Raw genomic sequence first — 23,218 nt, 5'->3', positions numbered from 1 at the left:
TTTTACCAATAATTCATCGTCCCATGATTCTTGGAATTAGTCTCCTTTGTAATTTCGAAACTTCAATCATTGGTGCAGAAGATCGGCAAACTTTGTCTTCTAGTAAACAGATTGGTCAAGCTTTGTCTTCTAGTAAACAGATCGGTCAAGCTGTTCGGATTGATACTCAGCTCCACTTGTTTTCTTTCGAATGTTCAACCTCTATGCTGAGTTTCTCTTTAGTCAGCACCGTTCTTGAAGAAATCTATCGCAGTTACTTTTGATGCTAAAATCCTTCTTAGTCAGCTTTGTTCTGTTTAGACAGTGAAGACGTCTTTTGATTTAGTCAGCTTCGTTCTGATAATTCAGAAAGAGACTTCTTATGCTGAATTCTGCTTTACTTCAGCGTCTTATTTTTTCATGCTGAGTTTCTTCTTAGTCAGCTCCGTTCTGTTTGTATAATTCTGACCGAGTCCTCTAGTTTAGTCAGCTTCGTTCTGGCAACTTTGTAGGAAGCTTCTGATGCTAAGTTCTACTCCACTCAGTTATGGCTTATGCTGACTTTTACCCTGTCTTACTTTATATATTTTTGCACTCAACATTGAACAAACACATTAGTACAATTAAATCAAAGCATCTAAATTTAATTGCCTCTTAATCATGGATGATTTTGTCAAATCAAAATCTTGTGGAAAGGTGTTTCAACAGCATCCTGGGAGATGGCTCTTGATTGGGGACTTTAACAGTCACAAGGGCTCATGAGAAAACGACTGGTGCGGAAACGACTAGTGCACAGTGTACATGGTCTAACAGGCGAAGAAGGGATGCTCACGTTGAATGTAGGCTAGACAGAGCCTTGGTTAATTGGGAATTTCTTGATCACTGGGACTCCGTTAGCTGCACGGCTCTACCACGACATTGCTCTGACCACTGCCCTCTCATTCTCTCCTATAGAAATGGTATTCCTCATGTCAGTAGGTTCCGCTTCCATGCTATGTGGCTTACTCACTTATCATTAAAAGATGTTATTCGTTCTCACTAGGCAAGTTCAACAATCTCTTTACCCCCCCCAGCTCAGTTGCTTTGCCACAAGATTAAATTGCTTCGACCAGTTCTTCGTCACGGGAACATAACAGTTTTGGGCAATGTGGATAAGAACATTTGGTCTGCCACTCAATGACTGGCGGATATCCAGCAAGATATTAGCAGCAGAAGCTTGTCTGACAGTTCCCATGCTAGAGAGTTGGTAGCTCAAGGGATCTGGATCTTCAACTGTTCCGTCAAGAGCTTCTGTTCCGCGAGAAAATCAGGGCTAAGTGGTTAGTGGTGGGTGACCACAACACGACCTTCTTTCATCGTGCATCGAAAGCCATGAAGCTATAGTCTAGCTTGCAGGCCCTATGGGTTTATGAGGAACTTACCTCAGACAGAGAGATTAAAGCGGATCATGTAGTTAATTCACTCATTTGTTTAGAGGGGCTTCGAACCACATAGATCCTCAAAACATCGTGGAAATAATTTCTTCTTTAGTACTGATGATAACCTGGGATTGGTGGCGGAACCCCCTTCGTTTGATATTCGCAATACGGTTTTCCGTATGTCAGCAGATAGTGCCCTTGTTTCGGATGGCTTTGGTGGGATTTTCTACCAGAAGTTCTGGGATATTATTAGACACGATGTTTGTACGATGTTTGTAGTATAGTTAAGGAGTTCTTCAGAACGGGATGCATTTTACCTAGGTTGAATTCTAACTTAATGGCTCTCCTCCCAAAATCCATTAAAGCTGATAAGATTGAGAACTTTAGGCTCATTGTCATGAGTAACTTCAACTATAAAATCATCACGAAAATTCTTGCTGATTGGCTGGCTGAGGTCGCTTCTGAGGTAATCTCCCCTAATCAGTTTGGGTTTTTTAAGGGTCGAAACATTCATCATTGTATTGCAACAGCTTCAGAGGGTGTCAACTTTCTAAGCAAGCGTAGTTTTGGGAGAAATATGGCTATTAAAGTTAATATTAAGAAGGCGTTTGACATTCTAGATTGGGATTTTCTGGTTTTGGTCTACAAGCATTCGGTTTTTCACTACATTCTGTAACTGGATCCGAAGTATCCTCTCTTCTGCTCGCATCTCGGTTATGATCAATGGTGAAGCCAAAGGATATTTTGGTTGATCTAGGGGGGTCAGACAAGGGGACCCCCTCTCTACTATTTTATTTGGTTTTGCTGAGGATTTTCTCAGCAGGTTGCTCTATCGTGCAAAGTCTAAAGGTTCATTTGCTCCTATGTGTTATACTAGAGGTTCTTCTTTCCCATCACATTTTTTATATGTCGATGATGTGCTGTTATTTGTCAAAGCTACTGTTGCTAATATGGGTTTTCTCAAGAAGCTATTACGGTTTTATGGGTCTATCTCCAGTTAGTAGATAAACATTGGGAAGTCAACTGTTTATATGGATAGCCGCATCTCTAATGCCAGGTGCTCTTTACTGGCTAATACACTGGGAATCTGTCAAGCATCTCTTCCTTTTCACTATTTTGGGGTCCTTTTTGCCGGAGCTCCGCGGTCCAGATAGTTAGCTGCTTTGGGTGATCATTTTCTAGCACAGTTCAGCAATTGGAAAGGTAAAACTTTATCTTTCGCAGGGAGGCTCACATTAATTAAGTCAGCTCTTACCGGGGCTCTTTTCCATTCATCCACTGTTTATCATTGGCCTACTAAGCTACTCACACGGCTTAATCGGAAGGTTCAGAATTTTCTCTAGATGGGTTGCGCAGACACTAAAAATTGGTCACGGTTCCCTAGAATACCTGTTGCCGCACAGTTGCCTCGGGTGAGCTTGGTATCAAGGACTTTGCTGGTTTTAATCATGCCCTTCTAGGCAAGTTAGCCTGGGAACTAATTCAGGAACAGTCGTTTATGATTTCTTTGCTTAAAAATGCTTTTTGGCTATATGTGGCATCCCTCTATTGTAGGTAACAACCTCATCGATCTGGTCCTCCTGTATGTCAATTTACATGCTTCTAATCTCCCTGACGAGATGGTGGATTGGCAAGACTTCCACTTTAAATTTCTGGACGGGCTCTTGGCTTAAGACGTCGGTGGCGGATCAACTTGGCATGTCAGTTGTCGATAGACGTTCTAAATTCAATAGCATGGAGGAATTCCTCACTGGGGACTACTAGACCAACATCTCCCATCTACCTCTTGTTATACAGATCAATATCACTAGTATTCGTCGGGGATGGAATGACAATGATATCTGTATTTGGCAACCCTCAGAGTTCGGAAAATTCACACGGCGGGGCCTCTATAGCAACCACCATAACTTCCTAATCGTTTCTTGGAGGCAGTTCATCTGGGGGATCCATATTCCTCCTTCAAGATTGGTCACTTGCTGGAAATTAATTCATAATGGCCTGGTCACTCAGGATAACCTGCAAATTTGAGGAATTAATCTTGTTTCTCTTTGTATTCTTTGCAAACAGGCTACCGAATTAGTGACACATCTATTTCTATCATGCTCCTTTGCGAAAGGCCTATGGGAATATATCTACAGGGCCTTCGGAATCAACCTTACTCTTTCAGGTACAATTTCTGACTTCATCTGCCAATTGGTGATTTTCCGCTTTGGTAAGCAGGTTCGCTTGGTGTGGTAAGGTGCGGTGGTGAGCTGTTTCTGGCTAATTTGGCAAACTCGCAATCTTGCCCTGTTCAATTCTGAACTTCCTTCAATCCAAATTGCAGTGACCAAGTTAAAGATATTGACACGGGAAATTGACAAGCATAGTCGGGGCTGTTATTATAGCCTATACGACAGACGCATCCTTAGCCAGCTCCGTCTAAGCCCGTGACCACCACCAGCGCCTAATATCATTTGTGTTCGTTGGACAGCTCCCCTCGTCTGTGGCTGAAAGTTAACACGGACAGCTGAGCTCTCGGATCACTTGGTCATACGGGAGCAGGAGGAATCTTCCGCACAAGTCACGAGTTTTCACGAGGTAGTTTCTCGTTCTCCAATGCGTCGGCCACATCACAAATTGTAGAATTGCAGGAAGTAGTCTTCGCGGTGGATACGACATGGGAACATGGATGGCGGAAGCTTTGGATAGAGTCTGATTCTACCTATGTGGTGCATCTTCTTCAACAACGCTCGTCCAATGTTCCTTGGCAATTTAGACAGTAATGGCTCAAGTGCCTTTACCAATGCTCGGTCATGGAAATGGGGATATCACATATCTTTCGAGAAGGTAATAAAGCTACAGATGCGCTAGCCCGTTTTGGTGTCACAACGTCCAACATACAATGGTGGCCCTCCGCACCTAGTTTCTATCATAGATTTATTATGGAGGATATTTGTAATTGTGCCAATTTTCACTTTTCTTAATTTTCTTCTCTTCTCTTTGTACAAACATTTTTCTCTTTTATTATATTAGGATCTGATGGGCCTGTTGTTGGGGGTACTGACCTAGTCCGGATGTCCGGCTGCTGGCCTTTCTGTTTCTCAACCTTTATTTTAAAAAAAAAATCAACAAAAGTAACAGTACTTGGACTTAAACAACCAAATTGACTCAAATAACCAAAAAAACGCAGAAAAGGTTGAAGAATGATAGAACTAAATTTATTCTTCTCCTTTTCTTTTCTAAGAAAAAATTGAATTAAAGCGAATTTACCCCTCAAACTTAGATATGTTCATGGGTTGAGCCGAGTCGGACTCGTATCAGGTTCAATTGGGTTGCGAACTAAAATCCTATGTCATGGCCCATCTCAACCTGCACTTTTCTAAATTCGGACTCGGCCTAGACTCAGTCCGATCATAAGGCATAAATCCTGGTCCAACCTGTCCAAACTTTTTCTGAAATAAAATTAATTTCAAAAATTAATGATAAATTTTATAATATCTCAATATGTAAATCATGAGTTTCTACAAAAAATAGTATAACTATATAACTTAATAAATTTATAATTGAATCAAATCAAGAATCTAACTAGACTCCATAAAAAAAAATAAAAAATGAAACTAGCTATTCGTTTTCTCGAAGTGAAACTTAATAAACTACTCACTTTATCTTTTTAAATTTTTTGAAACTATGCTGTGTTTGTTTGGAGGAAAATACTGTGTTTTGGAAAATTTTATGTATGAAAAATATTGTGCAGGAAAATAAATTTTCCTGTATTTGGCAACAATGGAAAATATTTTCCGGTGTTTCACTACAACACTGGAAAATATTTTTCAACCACGAAATATATTTCTGTATTTTTTTATTTTCAATTGTATATATAAAACACAAAAAAAGAGATTCACATATATTAAGCACAAATTAAGCACCAAAAATACATATAAACTATAAGGTGTCGTTTGGTTCGCGGAATGGAATGAAATAGAATTGCTATTCCAAAGGAATGGAATAGCAAAGAATGGAAGGGAATAAAATTTCCTTAATAATAACTATTTCTACGTTTGGTTGGTGGAATAAGATAGAATAGAATATATAACTTTTCATTCAAAAGACAACATTACCCTCAAATCTATTACTATAAATTAACGTTATTGTGTTTTTTTGCATTTATTCTTCATTTTTTTCGCATTTTTACGTTTAGTTTTTCGGTTTTCCCCTTTTTCTTTTCCTTTTGCATTTTTTATTTTTTTGCATTTTGTTACTTTTTCGTGTTATTTACATTTTTTTCATGTTTTTCGTATTTTCTTTTACGTTTTCATGTTTTGTTTGCATTTTTCGCCTTTTTATGTTTATAACAGTTTTCACCTATTGTCACGTTTTTGTATTTTAGCATTTTTCGTGTTTTTCGTATTTTTTTACATTTTCGTATTTTTTGTATTTTTCACGTTCTTGTATATTTCGTGTTTCGTTACTTTTTCACGTTGTTCACGTTTTGTACTTTTTCAAGTGTTTGTTTTTTTTTTTTGCGTTTTTGTGTTTTTCGCGTTTATTCACCTTTTCATGTTTTTTGCGGGGTTTTTTCCATAGTCTCATGTTTTGTAACGTTTTCATGTTATTCATGTTATTCGTGTTTCATATTTTTCGTATTTTTACATTTGTTAACGTTTTTCCCATTTTTCTCTAAACGCGTTTGTTTTGGGAAAAAGGTAAAACATTTTTCCTTATTTCTTCCTTCCTTTTCCATTAACTTACTACTTATTTTCCTTTAATTTATTTTACTGCCCAAACAAATACTAGAAAATTGGGGAAATATTTTCCAGCAGAATATTTTTCCCCCAACAAACAAGGCCTTAATAATTTATTAACTTACAATTAGCTTAATTATAAGTGTAAATAAACAATAAAATGATATAGTTATAAAATATATACATGAGTTTCAAATCTAGTAGGGTTGGATTTGGATTTTAAGGTAAATCTAAGGCCCAACATCTTATGTTCGGGTTTATACAGGTTTGAACCGGACCGGACTCACTATTCAAAATGTAAGTCTAAACCTAATCCATAAAGAGTGGACATGGATGGTTTGGGTGGTCCAATGACCAGTGAACATTCCAACTCAACATAGACTTCCAATTGAATCCTTTTCCGAATTATGCAACTGACGTCGTTATTGGTTCTTGTAACTTAATATTATTTAGTTGTAATCTATTATATATATAAAAGGAGAAATCTAATCGACACTTGGCAGAATATTAAACCTTCTAATTTGAAGTGGCACACTAAAAACGCACTAAGATTACATGTCAATTTTATAAAATTTTGGATTTTTTAAAATTTAATATTCTAACACATATAGATTATCGAAATTCTTTTTAAAATTTAGTGAGTCTATATAATAATAGATTGTTAAGCAGTTCGAAAAATTGCAAAACTTATAAAAGTCTATATAATAGATTATTATTAAAGGATTTAAAGTCTACTAAAACTTTATCTTACTATCTGTGCCAAATTTAAAGTCTACTAAAACTTTATCTTACTATCTGTGCCAAATACTTTTATTTTATTTTATTATTAAATAGTGCTAAGAGTTATCACATCAAGTTTATAAAACAAAAAAATTATCACATCACAAGTTTTGAGGACTCTATGTAATTATCAAAAACCTTCCAAAACTTATCTAATAGGCTATGCACGGACTTCCAACACTATCTCTGTCAATTTTTTTTTTATTATCTATTATAGTGTTAAGAGTTATCCCATCAAGTTTAGATAAAAAAAACTATCACATCACCATGGAGTCTATGCAATTATCAATTATTATTTCAAAATAGTACCGCTCTCTGTCTTCTGTAATTTATTTATAAACAACTACCTAACTATTATTCTATTTATAGCACAGATGCAATTGGTTTTTACAGAAAATTAGACTCAAATTTTACACTGCAACACCGTTTTCTCTCTGTATTTTTTAAGGTGATCAAGAACTTTTAATATTTTTATGTGAAATTTTCAGTTCACGTGTAATTAGATTATAGAAATAATGCAAAACTCACTTTCTTATTATGTTTTTTTTTTGTAGGAAAACATGTCACCGAGATATGATTTCATAGCTGATATCAATACAACCAGAGAAAATTGGAGAATGAGAGCTAGAATTTTGACATTATGGAGAGGACTCTATACTATTGGTATGATTTTGTCTGATGAAAATGTGCTTTTCATTTATTCATACTATAATCTAAACTATTGTTTTATTTAAAATGTTTTATCTGATTTTCAGGATGCCACTATTAAAGCAGTAATTGGAGGAAATTTGATTGAAAAATTTGGACCTGACTTGAAAGAAGGCAAAGCTTATGCTTTTCAATTTTTCTTTGTTGTTGCAAATAAAAGTAAATTCAAGACGTCCACGCATAAATACAAATTGAAGTTTATGGGAAAGACTTGTGTTCAAGAAACAGATTGTCCAGAGATTAAGAACGAAATCTCTCAGTTCACATCATTAGACACCATTATATCCAAAACATTAGATCCCAGTTTTTTAGTGCGTAAGTGTTCTCACAAAAACTAAATTAAAATTAAAGTTGTACCATTTTAATGTATTAAGTTATATTAATAGTTCCTTCTTACTTTATTCATAGATGTAATAGCACAAATTGTTGATAAAGGACCACTTCTCAATAAAGATAACAAAGATGCGAAATCTCGTGTGATAATTTCTTTAGAAGATCAAGAGTATGTTTGCTGAATTTATATTGGAAACTATAATATGTTATATTTAATTGTTGGTATTTACCTATGTAATGGAAAATTATAATAGATTATATATATTTATGCGCAGGAAACACACTATTAAATGTACACTTTGGGAGCACTTTGCTACAGATTTCGAAGAACACATTGAATCCAATGATTGGCCAATAATTATCATCATCCAATATGCAAAAATAGGAGAATTTCAAGGTACATAATAGCTTATTTATATATTTAGGATTTGTTTTTTTTTATGAATTCAATCACAATATTTTTAATCCTTTGTATTAAGGGTTCGCCACACTATCCAATTCATATAGTTCGAGGTTCTTCTATAATCACCCAGAGATTGATACCTATAAAGAAAGGTACCACTTAGAAATTAGAAATTATATGTCATATTTTGATTATTACTAATACTCATTTAAATAAAAACCAATGAACAGTTTGAAGTTGATTTGTAACGACAAGATGTCGTTAAACCATTTTTCCAATAAAAGTGTATCAAGCACAATGGATGAATTGCAAAACTATGCAACAAAAAGCTTAGAAGAAATACAAGAAGCTAAAGAGGTACTTGCTTTTATTGCATTGAAAAAAATTATAATTATAATTATATATATATGTGTGTGAGTTTCTTGTATGACTTTATAATTGCTTAGAACAAGTTCAAAGTGAGAAAAAAAATTTATTATTTCTCTTATTATTTCATGTAGATTTTCCCTTTTTTGAAAATTTGGTTGTATTTTTTTTATTGAACATCATATGCTAATTTTAATTTCAGGAGAGTGAGTGTGCAGTGATTGGAAAGATAGTGGGCATTGAAACAAATAACAATTGGTACTATCTCTCATGTAGCAAGTGTCCAAAAAAAGTTTTTGAGGAGGACAATAAATATGTTTGTCTTAACTGTAATAAAGAGTGGAATGTCCCCGTCATAAGGTAATTTTACTAACTACATTGTTGTTAATTGTGGTATTTTATGTAAAATTTAATTTGTGAAAAATAAAATTTGAAAACATATTAGGTATAAAATTCAAATGCGTGTGAGTGATGAAACATCAAATGCTTCGCTTACTGTTTTCGATCGTCCGACTTTGCAATTAATCGGTAAAACTGCTGCTTGTCTGAAAGAAAGGCACGATGAGGTCAGATAACCATATAATTATAAATTTATTTTACATATTAAAAAATCTACATGATCTAATTGAGTCTCCAACTTTATTTACTTTATTTTTTTTTCAAAAAAAAAAAAAATAGGAAGATAACTTGGAAGATTATCCAATCGAGCTTAAACAATTGATTGGAAAAAAATTCGTCTTCAAGATTCGAATAACTAAATTCAACTTGCAACATGACTCATCCCCTTATACCGTAGTGAAGATAACTAATGATGCGGATTTGATTGCAAAATGTATTATACATGGAGAAGAAAATCAGGTATTGTTTTAAAAATAACAATTTCAATTAAATCGTGTGATAACATTTATAATGACTTATATACTCATTGAAAAATATTATTTGCAACACAGGAATCAGTTGGTGGTGTTGATGACCTTCAAGAGCAAGATGATTTTTCCACACCTATGAGTTCAAAGGGAAAACGGGCAGAAGGTGAAGATTCGGATGAAAGTAGTTTTGCAAACGACGAATATTCAACATCCAAAAGCTTCCTTAAAAAGATTAAAATTGAAAAGTAATATTAATAGATTATTTCCTTAGAAATTTCATTCCATTGTAAACACATTATTATTTTTTGGTAGCTTCTGTTTATGTTGAAGTTTTTAATTTGGATATGTTATTGAATTTGATATTTATAATTGAATATTTTTTTTAATTATATAATGGATTGTGTTTTTTTCTGTGGGAATTTTTGGCATAGTACACTATGCTCTATTTAAAATAGGACTCTCCTGACAATGAGTTAATCCTCCAATGAAGGTTCTTTGTGTAAATCTATTAAATATATTGGTATAGTTATAAAATTATTCTCCATAAGAGTTGTTTTAAACTATAGTAAAAATATTTATTTCTAATCTATTATATATATATAATATTTATTATATGATGTTTGCTATGGTTACTTTGTTTTTTACAAAGTCCCGTTACTTGGTGTGGTTTTTACCATTGGATTAATTTTATGCTCCATCATCCAATGGTGAAAACCACACCAAATAACGATACACTGTAAAAAAACAAAGTAACCACATCGAGGTGTTCGCTATGGTTACTTTGTTTTTTACAAAGTACCGTTACTTGGTGTGGTTTTTACCATTGGATGATGGAAAATAAAATTAAAAATGTTATAGAATTATTAATAGATATGTTATAGAATTATAAAAACATTAAATTTTGTGTTTATCTTTTTATTAAAAAATAAAAAAAATAAAAGTGTAATCTGTTAATTTAAAAAAAATATATATCCTCCCTTAAAAGGGAGGAGATGTGACGTTGCAGGAATCCTTTTGAAGGATTCCTGCAACTTTACCCCATCACGACACCCATCACGACACCGTAATGATTGACAGTCAATTAATAATTTTGGGTAAATTACATCTATGGTCACTCAACTTTATCAATTTTAACATTATGGTCATTAAATTTCAATTTTTAATGATATATCCACTGAACTTTACATTTTTAATACCGGTGGCGACTCAATTTTAACTAACTCCTCAAAGTGACATTAACGACCGTCAACGACCTCAAAATGAAAATATTCAACAATTAAAATTGTTCAGAACGACATTTATCATGAAATCACATTTTTTATTTTTCAAAATCGCATTTTTTAAGAGCTTTCTCTCTCTAAAAATTCACATGCTCTATTTAAAATAGGACTCTCCTGACAATGGGTTAATCCTCCAATGAAGGTTCTTTGTGTAAATCTATTAAATATATTGGTATAATTATAAAATTATTCTCCATAAGAGTTGTTTTAAACTATAGTAAAAATATTTATTTCTAATCTATTATATATATATAATATTTATTATATGATGTTCGTTATGGTTACTTTGTTTTTTACAAAGTACCGTTATTTGGTGTGGTTTTTATCATTGGATTAATTTTATGCTCCATCATCCAGTGGTGAAAACCACACCAAATAACGATACACTGTAAAAAAACAAAGTAACCACAACGAGGTGTTCGCTATGGTTACTTTATTTTTTTACAAAGTACCATTACTTAGTGTAGTTTTTACCATTGGATGATGGAAAATAAAATTAAGAATGTTATAGAATTATTAAACAGATATGTTATAGAATTATAAAAAGATTAAATTTTGTGTTTATCTTTTTATTAAAAAATAAAAAAGTGTAATCTATTAATTTAAAAAAAAAAATATATCCTCCCTTTTGAAAAGGGAGGAGATGTGACGTTGCAGGAATCCTTTTGAAGGGATTCCTGCAACTTTACCCCATCACGGCACCATAAGGATTGACAGTCAATTAATAGTTTTGGGTAAATTACATCTATGGTCACTCAACTTTATCAATTTTAACATTATGGTCATTAAATTTCAATTTTTAATGATATATCCACTGAACTTTACATTTTTAATACCGGTGGCGACTCAATTTTCACTAACTCCTCAAAGTGACATTAACGATCGTCAACGACCTCAAAATGAAAATATTCAACAATTAAAATTGTTCAGAACGACATTTATCATGAAATCACATTTTTTATTTTCTAAAATCGCATTTTTTAGGAGCTTTCTCTCTCTAAAAATTCACTCTCTCTCCTAACAAAACAACACCTAAATAATCTTAAAATGAAAATATTCAAGAATTAAGACTTATGGAAAAATTAAAAATAAAATAAAAGTATTTACATATGATATAATTTTGAAATCGGTGTGTAATTTATAATAATGATGTAGTTTGCGAACTAATGACATGATTTATAGTAATAAAATTATGGTTCACAACTTTTCAAGAGTTAAACTTATTAAAGTCTTCCAACACCTACCTAATAGCCTGTGCATAATATTTTTATTTTATTTTATTTTATTATAGTGATAGAGTTATCACATCACAACTTTTTAGGAGTCCATATAATTATCCATCATTAGTTTTAAACTTATTAAAACTTTTCAAAACTCTACTTAACAGGCTATGCACGGATTTCAAGCTATATTAAAGATATAAAATTGTGTTTGAAAAAGTAGAGTTATTGTTAAATAAGTAGAGTGTTTTATTATATTTAAATCCCTACACATTATAGAGTACTTGAGTACTGTTTTTAAAGTTCTACTAGGTAAACAAACGTGTAGTACTTCAACTTCAAAAACAAGAGAGATAAAAGAGTTGCAAGATTAATTGTCCTATGTAATAAATATCTCAAATTATTAAATACAGTTGTTCTATCTATGAATGTAATAGACATCTACCAAGAATGGGTTTCCACTCTCTTTAATAACTTAGACGAAATCATAATTAAAATTTATATATTATAGTATATATTGGTTTATGTGAGGGTTAAATAATTATACGATTTAGTTATTCCTAAACTTTTCCTTTCATCTCACTTTCTTTCTATTGTTCGGTGTTCGGTGAGCTTCTTCATATTTGGTAAATATTTATGGATTTATTCCTTTTAAAATTTAATGTCAATATTAATTATTTTTTGTTAACTTTTGCCAATTAATTTTTAGTTTCAGTATCTTTTCTCCGAATGATGCGAATCCATTATGATTCATAAGCTTCAATAACAATAACGGAACACAACTTCAATAAAAAGAGGTGAGTCTATATTTTTTATTTTGTTTTTTTGGCCCTTTAATATTAATCATGTATTTTTTTTTAATCTTTTGTTTCTTTATTTTGAATTTTAATCATAATATCAGTCACATGCTACTCATTATTGATTTTAAGGATATATGTTCTGATCAGATCAGATGACATCAAATAATCAACATCTCATATCCAATGACACAAAAAAATTACAAAGTCGTCTTGCAAGGATTAATCGGGAAAAAAAGTTGATGGAAGTTCGCTCTCAAAAGAGAATTTTGAAAAATAATGTTTCTCAAATAGGTAAATATTTAAATTAAATATATTCATTGTTTTCAATCGTTTAAGCAATAGACATTTTGAGTGCCTCTATCTTTCAGTTTTTCCTGTAGTAATACCAGGGCCGGCTCTAGGCCTAGGCCCGGGGTGCACCGGCATAGGGCCCATAGCTTGAGGGGGCCTAATTTTACATCAAAGAACCTTTATTGTTTATTTTGCATATGACCCCTCAATATTCAAGACCGGCCCTGATTAATACTTAAGTGATTAACTTTGTATCAACCATGACTTTTACATTAGGAAAAACTGAACATTAAAAGATTACTGAGTTTCACTCCCATACACAGAATTTTAGCGACAAAATTAATTTAGATTAATAAGTACACACTTATGAAAATATACAAATTTTACCTCCAAAGTTTATTTCAAACTAGAAATACTTTAGTAAAAAACTGTGTATATAAAAGCGATACCATTATTTACAAAATCATCTCAATTAAATTATACTGAAAATCATAAATCGAAACACTATAAAAAGGGGGGTTAAGGTGCAAAAATATCTATAAGGTTTTAGATCATAAGCAATTTTACTCATAACGTCTAAAATTGTGCAATTTTATCCTAACGTTGGAAGCTAATAGCAATTTTACCCCTAACATTGATAAATTGGATCAATTTAAAAAATAATTCATCAAATTGTCTCCTCGGTCATGAATCTTTTTATTTTAGAACTAATTGATATGTAATTAATGCAGAATAAAAAACAAAATATTTGTGTTTTATAATTGTGTCTGAAATTGATCCAAATTATCAACGTTAAGTATAAAATTGCTCTTGGCTACCAACGTTAGGGGTAAAGTTGCACTATTTTAAACATTAGTGATAAAATTGCTCATGACCCAAAACGTCAGCGATATTTTTGCACCATAAACCTAAAAAAACAGAAGCATAGTAGTTTAGGATTAGGGATACAAACAGTTGAGATAAATATGAGAGAAGTTTTGCAGAAATTTCTACATGTCAAATAGTAGTCATATTAGTTTAGGATTAGGGACAGAGAAACAACATTTGAGATAAATATGGGAGAAGTTTTGCAGAAATTTCTACATGTCAAATAGTAGTTATAGATAACGTAATCACCTGAAACCGTAAATAATAGTAATTTTTAGCAAACAAAATAAATATGTTGTGAAATAATCTGAGAAGAAGAAATTAATTAATTACAAAATATGATAAAATAATATCTCATGATTAAAAGATAGATAGATATGAAATAAATAAAAAATAATCCGTAAAATAGGTGGAATTGCCACCTCAGCTCCGTCATTACTGTTTTATATTATAAGTAAAATATATAAACTTAGATATATAAGTATAATAATTTAGGTATAATACCAATTTGGGTGCCTAAAATAAGGTTTTAAAGTCAATTTGGACCTTAAACTATCAAAATCGTCAATCAGATTCTTAAACTAACCAAAAATCATCAACCGAGTTCCCATTCTAAACAAAAAACATTCGATTGAGCCGTTTCAGACCCTCTTTCCTAAAATCATTTTGAACCAACACAAATATTATTATAGTCTATATCAAATATACACAATTTACGATTTTAGGATAGGATAGAGATTCAATTGATGATTTTTGCTTAGTTCAGAGATTTAATTGATGATTTTGATAGTTCAGAATCTTAGTTTTAGTTCAGGGATCTAAGTTGTAAAAAAACATTATTATTTTCCAACACATTTTTATATAATATTAGAGCATTAGACAATTAATAAAAAATAATTAGAAGCTTAATGTGTCTAAATAAAAAATTAAGGGCTTAATACAATAACTAAAAGTTCAGGAGTCATAAGATGTTTTTTTGCCTTCTATTTAGCTTCACATAGTAATTACAGACTAGCTTTCGCATCTATGGTAATGTGATCTAAAACTCATTTGCAGGTGTTGATGACAAAGGGAAAGGAATTTTCACGTCTAGACAAGTAAAAATACTTAATAATATTTATACAATTAAAAAATATATTTGTTTACTAATGTTGTCTTCCTAATTGTCTCATACACTTAATGTGTAGCCATCTTTATATATTTTTACTCATTTTGCCTTCCTCATATCACGATACTAATTGATTTATGTATAAAAACCACCGATGATAAATCTATTATATAAAGGAGAACTGGCATTTGCAATGTCACGAAGCAAGGATGAATAGACAAAATAAGATGCGAGGAAAACGAAAAATCAATGATGTTTTGCAGCAAGAAGGTGTGCCATAATATGAATGGTGTTTTATTTTCTATATATATATTGAAAACAATATTACTAATTTGTAATTATTCTTTAAAAATGTACCTTTTAGAAGATGGAAGTGTTAAAAGTAGCACAATCACTGGTTTCTTGGACAATGCATACAAACGAATTAATTTGGAAGACATAACTAATGGTAATATATATTTCTGTTTGTTTTGAAAATAATTTATTATTTTATTAATTAATAATGATATTCAACATTCCCTTGCAGAGACACGCTATTGTTCTCCATTGCCAATATCAGAACTGTTCTCACAAAACAACATCTTAAACACTAATATATTACAAACAGGTAACTATTTAAAATTGAATATATTTATTGCTTTATACCTTTCATTTATTTTCATATTAATTAGTTACAATATAATATAGGTATTTATTGACATTTTTTATAAGAGTTTCCAAAATCTATATATCATATGGTTATAGTGGTATTATATAATAGATTTATTTGTTTAAAAAATAATTAAATATATAAATATTATTCATTTTCGTGTAACGAGGTTTAAAAACTCCTATACAGGTCTTGATGATAGAGATAATGGAATTTCCACGTCTGGACAAGTAATTACAAATGCTATTTAAGAAAATTAATAAATATTTAGTTATGCTCATATATTGATATTTGGACATAATTTTGATATGAAAGGAGAATCAACACTTGCAATACCGTGAAGCAAGACTGAATAGAAAAAACAAGATGCAAGAAAAGCGATTTATCAATAATGTTTTGGAACAAGAAAGTATTCAAACAGGTGATTATTTGAAATTTTAAATATTCATTCGCTCTTTTTTAATTTAAATATTTATCCAGTTATTTGTTTAATCCATATCTTATATTTACAGTATGATTTGAATAAATTAGACATCTACATTTTTTTATATATTTAAATAGATATTGTCAATTCAAATTCAAATGGTACCTTTTACAAAGAATAACCCATCTACAAGATATTATTAACGATATTAAATATTAACATTTTTTTTGGAAAGTGTTATATTATTTGATTTTTATTATACTGATACTAACCATCTCATCTCCAGCGAAGCATTATTTTTCTTCATCCTCAACTTCTCAACAAGTAAAAGATCCAACAAATATAAACCAAGGTGAAAAGGACTCTAATCTTGGTATAAATTTTTATTTGGTCTACCTCATAGTGTTTTCACTTCTGTTTTTTTTTTTTTTTTGCATTTTAGATATTTTGGATTTGGGCGCTCCAGAATATTCATGTTCTAATTGTGGTGCACTAATGTGGTTTGAGGAGCGAATTCATAAAAGACAAAATTGTGTTACTCCTATATTTACACTATGTTGTGGTGGTGGAAAAGTTAAAATACCATACTTGAAAGATGCACCAGACACATTGAAGAATCTCCTATTTGGAATGGATCCTAGAAGTAAAAAGTTTCTAGAAAACATACGAGCATATAATATGATGTTCTCCTTTACATCAATGGGAGGGAAAATTGATTCATCATTGAACAATGGAAATGGTCCATATGTATTTAGGCTCAGTGGTCAAAATTGTCATAAGATTGGTAGCCTCCTACCACAAAGTGGGTCAAATCCAAAGTTCGCTCAGTTATATATCTACGACACTGAAAATGAGATTCCAAACAGAGCAGGATCTATTTGGTATGATTCTAATTGATTCGTTATTACTAACATTGCAAAATAAAAAAACATTTAATGAAATATAACATTTTTAATTTGTTGTTTACAGTTCTTCAAAATCAAAGAAGGAATTTGACCACTCAATTATTCAGGATCTAAAAACCATGCTAGACCAGCATAATATTTTAGCACAATCATTTCGATTAGCTAGAGATAGAATGGAAGATTATGAATGTCGAGATGTGAAGTTACGGTTGATTGGTGGTAGAACTAAAGATGGTCGTAGGTATAATTTGCCAAGTGCTTCAGAAGTTGCAGGGATAGTAGTAGGAGATGTTGATACTGCGGAAGACTTTAGAGATATTATAGTGGAGAGTACGAATGGTATGCTTAAGAGAATCAATGAGTTGCACCCCTCTTATCTTCCAATGCAATATCCATTGCTTTTTCCACGTGGCGAAGATGGTTTCCGAAAAGATATTTTGTTTAGTGGGGTTAAAAAAGGAAAAAGAGAGACAATTAGTATGCGTGAATTTTTTTGCTTCAGGATCCAACAACAAATCAATGAATGTTCAACAATTTTGAATTCAAAGAAGTTATTTCAGCAGTTTTTGGTTGATTCTTACACAATGATAGAGGCAGAAAGATTGAACTTTATTAGATATAACCAAAAAAATCTCAGAGCGGATTTATACAAAGGATTATCAGAAGCGGTATTGAGAGGTGAAACCAATCCATCTTCAAGTGGGAAAAGGATCATTCTACCATCGTCATATGTTGGCAGTGCCAGGTACATATATTTCTAAATTATGCTTAATAATTCAGATCGTATTCTTAAAATTGTTGAAACGCCTATTATATATAAATAAGCGATACAATAAAATTCTTTAAAATTATTTGATATACAATTATTTACCACTTTTTAAAGGTACATGATACAAAACTACCAAGATGCTATGGAATATGTAGATGGACCAGATATCCAGACATCTTTATTACTTTCACATTTAATTCAAAGTGGCCTGAAATACAAAGATGCATTGAGAAAGATAACTTGAGACCAAAAGATAGGCCTGATATTATAACAAGAGTTTTTAAGATGAAGTTGGATAAGTTTGTTCGCGATTTGAAAAATGAAGCTATTTTTGGAAGAGTAAGAGCATGTAAGTCATCATCTTTTTTAAAACATGGTAGAAAACATATATTACTTTATATACTCTTATATGTTTCCTTTTCCAGTAATTTACACAATTGAGTTCTAGAAACGTGGGCTCCCTCATGCACATATATTGTTGTTCTTGCACCCAGAAGACAAGCATCCATCTGGAAAGGACATTGAAAAGATTATTTGTGCTGAGATTCCCGATATTGTTGAGAAGCCGCAATTATATGAGATAGTACAGAAATTTATGATTCATGGCCCATGTGGTGTTGATAATGTACACTCTCCGTGCATGAAAAATGGAAGGTGTACCAAACACTTCCCCAAAAAGTTTAATAAGGAGACGACCATTGATGAAAATGGATATCCAATGTATATGAGAAGGGATAATGGGAGGATAGTTGAGAAAAATCACATTCTTCTTGATAATAGATTTGTGGTGCCATACAATAGTCAATTGTTACTGAAGTTTAATGCTCATATCAATGTCGAATGGTGCAACCAACATAGGGCAATCAAATATTTGTTTAAGTACATAAACAATGGCAATGATCGAATAACTACTGTTTTTATCAAAAAAAGGGAAATGGTGATAATGAAGACACAGAGGACGAAGTTAAAATGTATTATGATTGTAGATACATTTCTCCTTGTGAGGCAGCTTGGAGAATATTTGCATTTCCAATCAATTACCGTGAACCTGCTGTGGAAAGACTTACATTTCATCTTCCAGACCAACAAAGTATCGTATTCCATGATGATGATCCAATTGAGGATGTTGTAAAAAAAGGTGGGGAAGTACAGACTATGTTCTTAAATGGATGAAAGCAAATGAGGAATACCCAGAAGCAAGACAATTGAATTATGTTGAGTTTCCAAATAAGTTTGTTTGGAAAGTAGTTGAATTAATCGATCAAACTTCCATCGTAGTAAAAAAGGTCAAGAAATGGTGCCCTAGACAACGCGGTCTGAGTGTAGGTAGAATATTTTACGTCCATCCTGGGGCAGGAGAATTATATTATCTAAGAATATTATTGAATGTTGTAAAGGGGCCAACCAAATATGATGACATTAAGACTATGAATGGTGTTTTATACCCTACTTTTAAAGAGGCGTGCTTTGCATTGGGTTTACTTGATGATGATAAAGAGTACATATATGCAATAGAAGAAGCGTCTTTTTGGGGAACATGTCATTTTCTCCGCTTATTATTTGCTTCCTTGCTATTTTCTAACTGCATCACAAGGCCTGAAATTGTTTGGAATCAGACATGGCAACATCTTTCCGATGACATTCTACATTGTCAACGAAATCTCCTTAATAATCAAGGTGATACATTTTAGACTACATTAATTTTCAAACATATATACATAATATAATGGTACAACTAAATAGTGTAAAAGTAGAATATTTACTAATGTTTCATATTTCTTTTTATAGATCTACTGATGAATGATGAGCAATTGAAGAATCTCACGCTTTTTGAGATAGAGAAAATCCTGAATAGAAATGGAAGAAGCTTGAGGGATTACCCTACATTACCATTCCCGGATGTAGATCTTATCTATGAAGGAAGCAACAGTCTCATTCAAGATGAACTTCGTTATGATAGACGGTTTTTGGTAGAAGAAAGCCAAAATCTTATGTTGTTGTTGAACGACGATCAAAGAATGGTTTTCCAAACAATCACCGATGCAATAGGAAAGAAAGATGGTGGGGTTTTTTTTTGTTTATGGGTATGGAGGTACTGGGAAGACATTCATACGGAGAACTCTTTCATCTGTTTTGAGATCTAAAGGTGATATTGTGCTCACAGTAGCGTCAAATGGAATAGCTTCTCTTCTTATGCCTGGTGGCAGAACTGCACATTCGAGGTTTGGTATACCCATTGTTATAAATAAAGATTCAACTTGCAACATCAAGCAAGGAAGTCCTTTGGCTGAGCTAATTATTAGAGCACAACTTATTATATGGGATGAGGCGCCAATGGTACATAAACATTGTTTTGAAGCTTTTGACAGAACTTTACGAGATATCCTACGGTTTCATAACAGTAATAGCATGAATTTGCCATTTGGGGGAAAGGTGATTGTTTTTGGTGGAGACTTCAGACAAATATTACCTGTCATTCCAAAAGGCAGTAGGCAAAATATAGTATCTGCTACTATAAATGCTTCTTATTTATGGAAATACTGTAAAGTGCTTAAGCTAACGAAAAACATGCGACTTCAATCTGAGAACACACTTAAGGACACAAAAGAGTTAAAATGGTTTTCTGAATGGATTTTAAGCATTGGGAATGGAACAATTGGTGATCCAAATGATGGTGAAGTTACATTTTGCATACCTGAAGATTTGCTCATTAAAGATACAGGGGATCCAATTGGAGCAATTATCCAAAGCACATATCCAAGTTTGTTGGAGAATAGTGTCGATCCAAAGTACTTACAAGAACGTGCAATTCTTGCCCCAACATTGGATATTGTAAATAGAGTCAATGAATACATGTTGTCTGCTTGGCCAGGTGATGAAGTATGCTATTTAAGTTCAGATACTATTTGTCGAGTTGAAAATGCTTCATCAAGCCAGGATGATGTCTACACTCCAGAGTTTCTAAATAGTATAAAATCGTCTGGCTTGCCGAATCACAAGTTGAAATTGAAAATTGGAATACCTGCATGCTACTCCGTAATATAGATCAAACTTCAGGCTTATGTAATGGCACGCGTTTAGTGGTAACTCAATTAGGAAAACATGTCATTGAAGCAAGGAAAATTACGGGTTGTAATATTGGACAAAAGGTTTTTATTGCTCGACTTGCTTTGACTCCTTCAGATATAAAATTACCATTCAGATTTCAACGGAGACAATATCCATTGGTTGTCTGCTTTGCCATGACAATAAATAAAAGTCAAGGTCAGTCGCTTGCACATGTTGGATTATATCTCCATCGACCAGTTTTTAGCCATGGCCAAATGTATGTAGCAGTTTCTAGAGTTACAAGCAAAAAAGGATTGAAAATCCTTATTTGTGATGAGGAAAATGAAACAAAAAATTATACCCAAAATGTAGTTTTTAAAGAAGTTTTCAATAATATTGATTAAATCATTCATTCATTATGTTAGATATACACTTAAATAAATCTATTTTATATTTTTTTTAATTTATAGTCTAAATTTATTTGAGTTGATAAAATTGCAAATATATATATAAAGAAATTCCGTGCATTGCACGGGTCAAAATCTAGTATTATTTAAACAACCTACTAAATGAAGTCACCACCATAAAGGTGGTATTCTTTCTCCTAACACACAAAAAAAAAACACAACTATTATTTGTTTTAGGCATAAAAAGAACCATTCATAAAAAAGGTGTTGTTATACTTAGCCATTATTTCCCACCCCTAGTAACCGGAAAGGATGAAAATGCCCTTTCAAGTGTTGGGATGGGGAATGTGGCATTTTTTTCCTCTCCCGAAACGCGAGCGTGAGGTTATTACACCTCAACACATGGTGATGTGTATGAACAATATGTCCCACCTTGTGGTGAGGCGTACAAGCCATATGCCCCACCATTTGGTGAGGCGTATGGGTAATACGCCCCACCATAAGGTGGAGCGTATTGTTTATACGCTCCGGATCCAGACAGAAGCAGTTTTGTCCGATTTAATCAATTTTGAAGAATGATTTTATATTTGAGAGAGATTGCTGGCCATTACACGGGGATGATGGACTGCTCACTATTACACGTATAATCAATTTTGAAGAATGAATTGAGATTGGAGAGAGTTTGAGAGGGTAATGATTTTTCAAAAATATAAGAATGGGTATTCTTGTCTTTTCACGATGGCTAAGTGTAGGAATGCATGGCAAAGTTTAGTAATCCACTATAAAAACTAAAAGTACCTATGAGCCTAATCAACAAAAATAAAAAATACGAAGACTAAAGATGATATAATTAATTATTTTATGGTGTATATTTATAGAGCTTCGATAAAGAACAAAGCAGCTTAAAGACTATCCCCCCAACAACCATCGATTTAGAATCAAAACATAATTCTCAAATGTCCACCGACCTCCAGCAATTACCTTATCTTTATCAACAGTATGAAAAAACTCAAACGAATACAGATTGCTACATATCTCATGTATTTTAATCTCGCAACCCGACCTCTAGAGCGAAGCCAGATGATTCCGCAGTACATGAAAATTGAGTGGTTTATCTGCAACAAACCTTTCGATGTACAGTAAATTGGTATCCAGAACTCGCATCGGCACTAATGGAGTTTCCAATTCCAAGAATTCTGATTCATCCCTTTCGATGGTGAGAGTCACCATTCCCTTCTCCAATTCAACATGGTGCAACAGACCCACGAAGATACGAAAGCTCCCTCAGCGGATTTAAGAACAACAACCGACAACGGTGACTTCAGCAAAACTCAAGGAAATGGAATTCAAATAACTGCTCATAAATCTTTAAAGAACATTTACAAAAACACAATAAATCACCAACTCAGAACACCTGAGACGATCCTTACTTGACCGAGAGACTCCCTCACCCGATTTGGATTCAATAAGCGGTGGTGGTGGCGGCGGCCGCGGCCGCGCTTCAGCGACGCGAGAGAGACTTCATTATTTCTATTTTTCTTAACTAATTAAAAGATTCTTCATTACGAAAAAAATCAATAATTCAACTTCCTTTATTCAATTCATATTCTTCTTCTATTATTATTATTATTAGTCGTACCAAAACTGAAACAGTAACGGTAATCCAGCTAAAATTAGAATTTGTTGGAAATATGTTTAATCCTATTAAAAAAAAAGAAAGAAAATATTAACTCATCTATGGAATTATTTTATATGCCAATATTCTATTAAAAAAAAATTAAACTATTGAGTCCATAAATATTAACAAAATATTTGCGAATAATAAAAACTATATATAAAAAATAAAAATAAAAACAACATTATCATAAGA

The 23,218-nt window shown here is 32.4% G+C and overlaps 1 pseudogene; it reads left to right on the top strand.

Annotated features, from left to right (window-relative positions):
- Positions 1-1,734: 1,734 nt before the first annotated feature.
- LOC136219235 (uncharacterized) lies at positions 1,735-21,345 on the top strand (annotated as a pseudogene).
- The last annotated feature ends 1,873 nt before the right edge of the window (positions 21,346-23,218 follow it).

The sequence above is a fragment of the Euphorbia lathyris genome, chromosome 1, assembly GCF_963576675.1.
Source record: "Euphorbia lathyris chromosome 1, ddEupLath1.1, whole genome shotgun sequence".
NCBI lineage: Eukaryota > Viridiplantae > Streptophyta > Magnoliopsida > Malpighiales > Euphorbiaceae > Euphorbia > Euphorbia lathyris.
The sequence above is the reverse complement of the archived record's forward strand: the minus strand, read 5'-3'. Positions and strand labels throughout refer to the sequence as shown.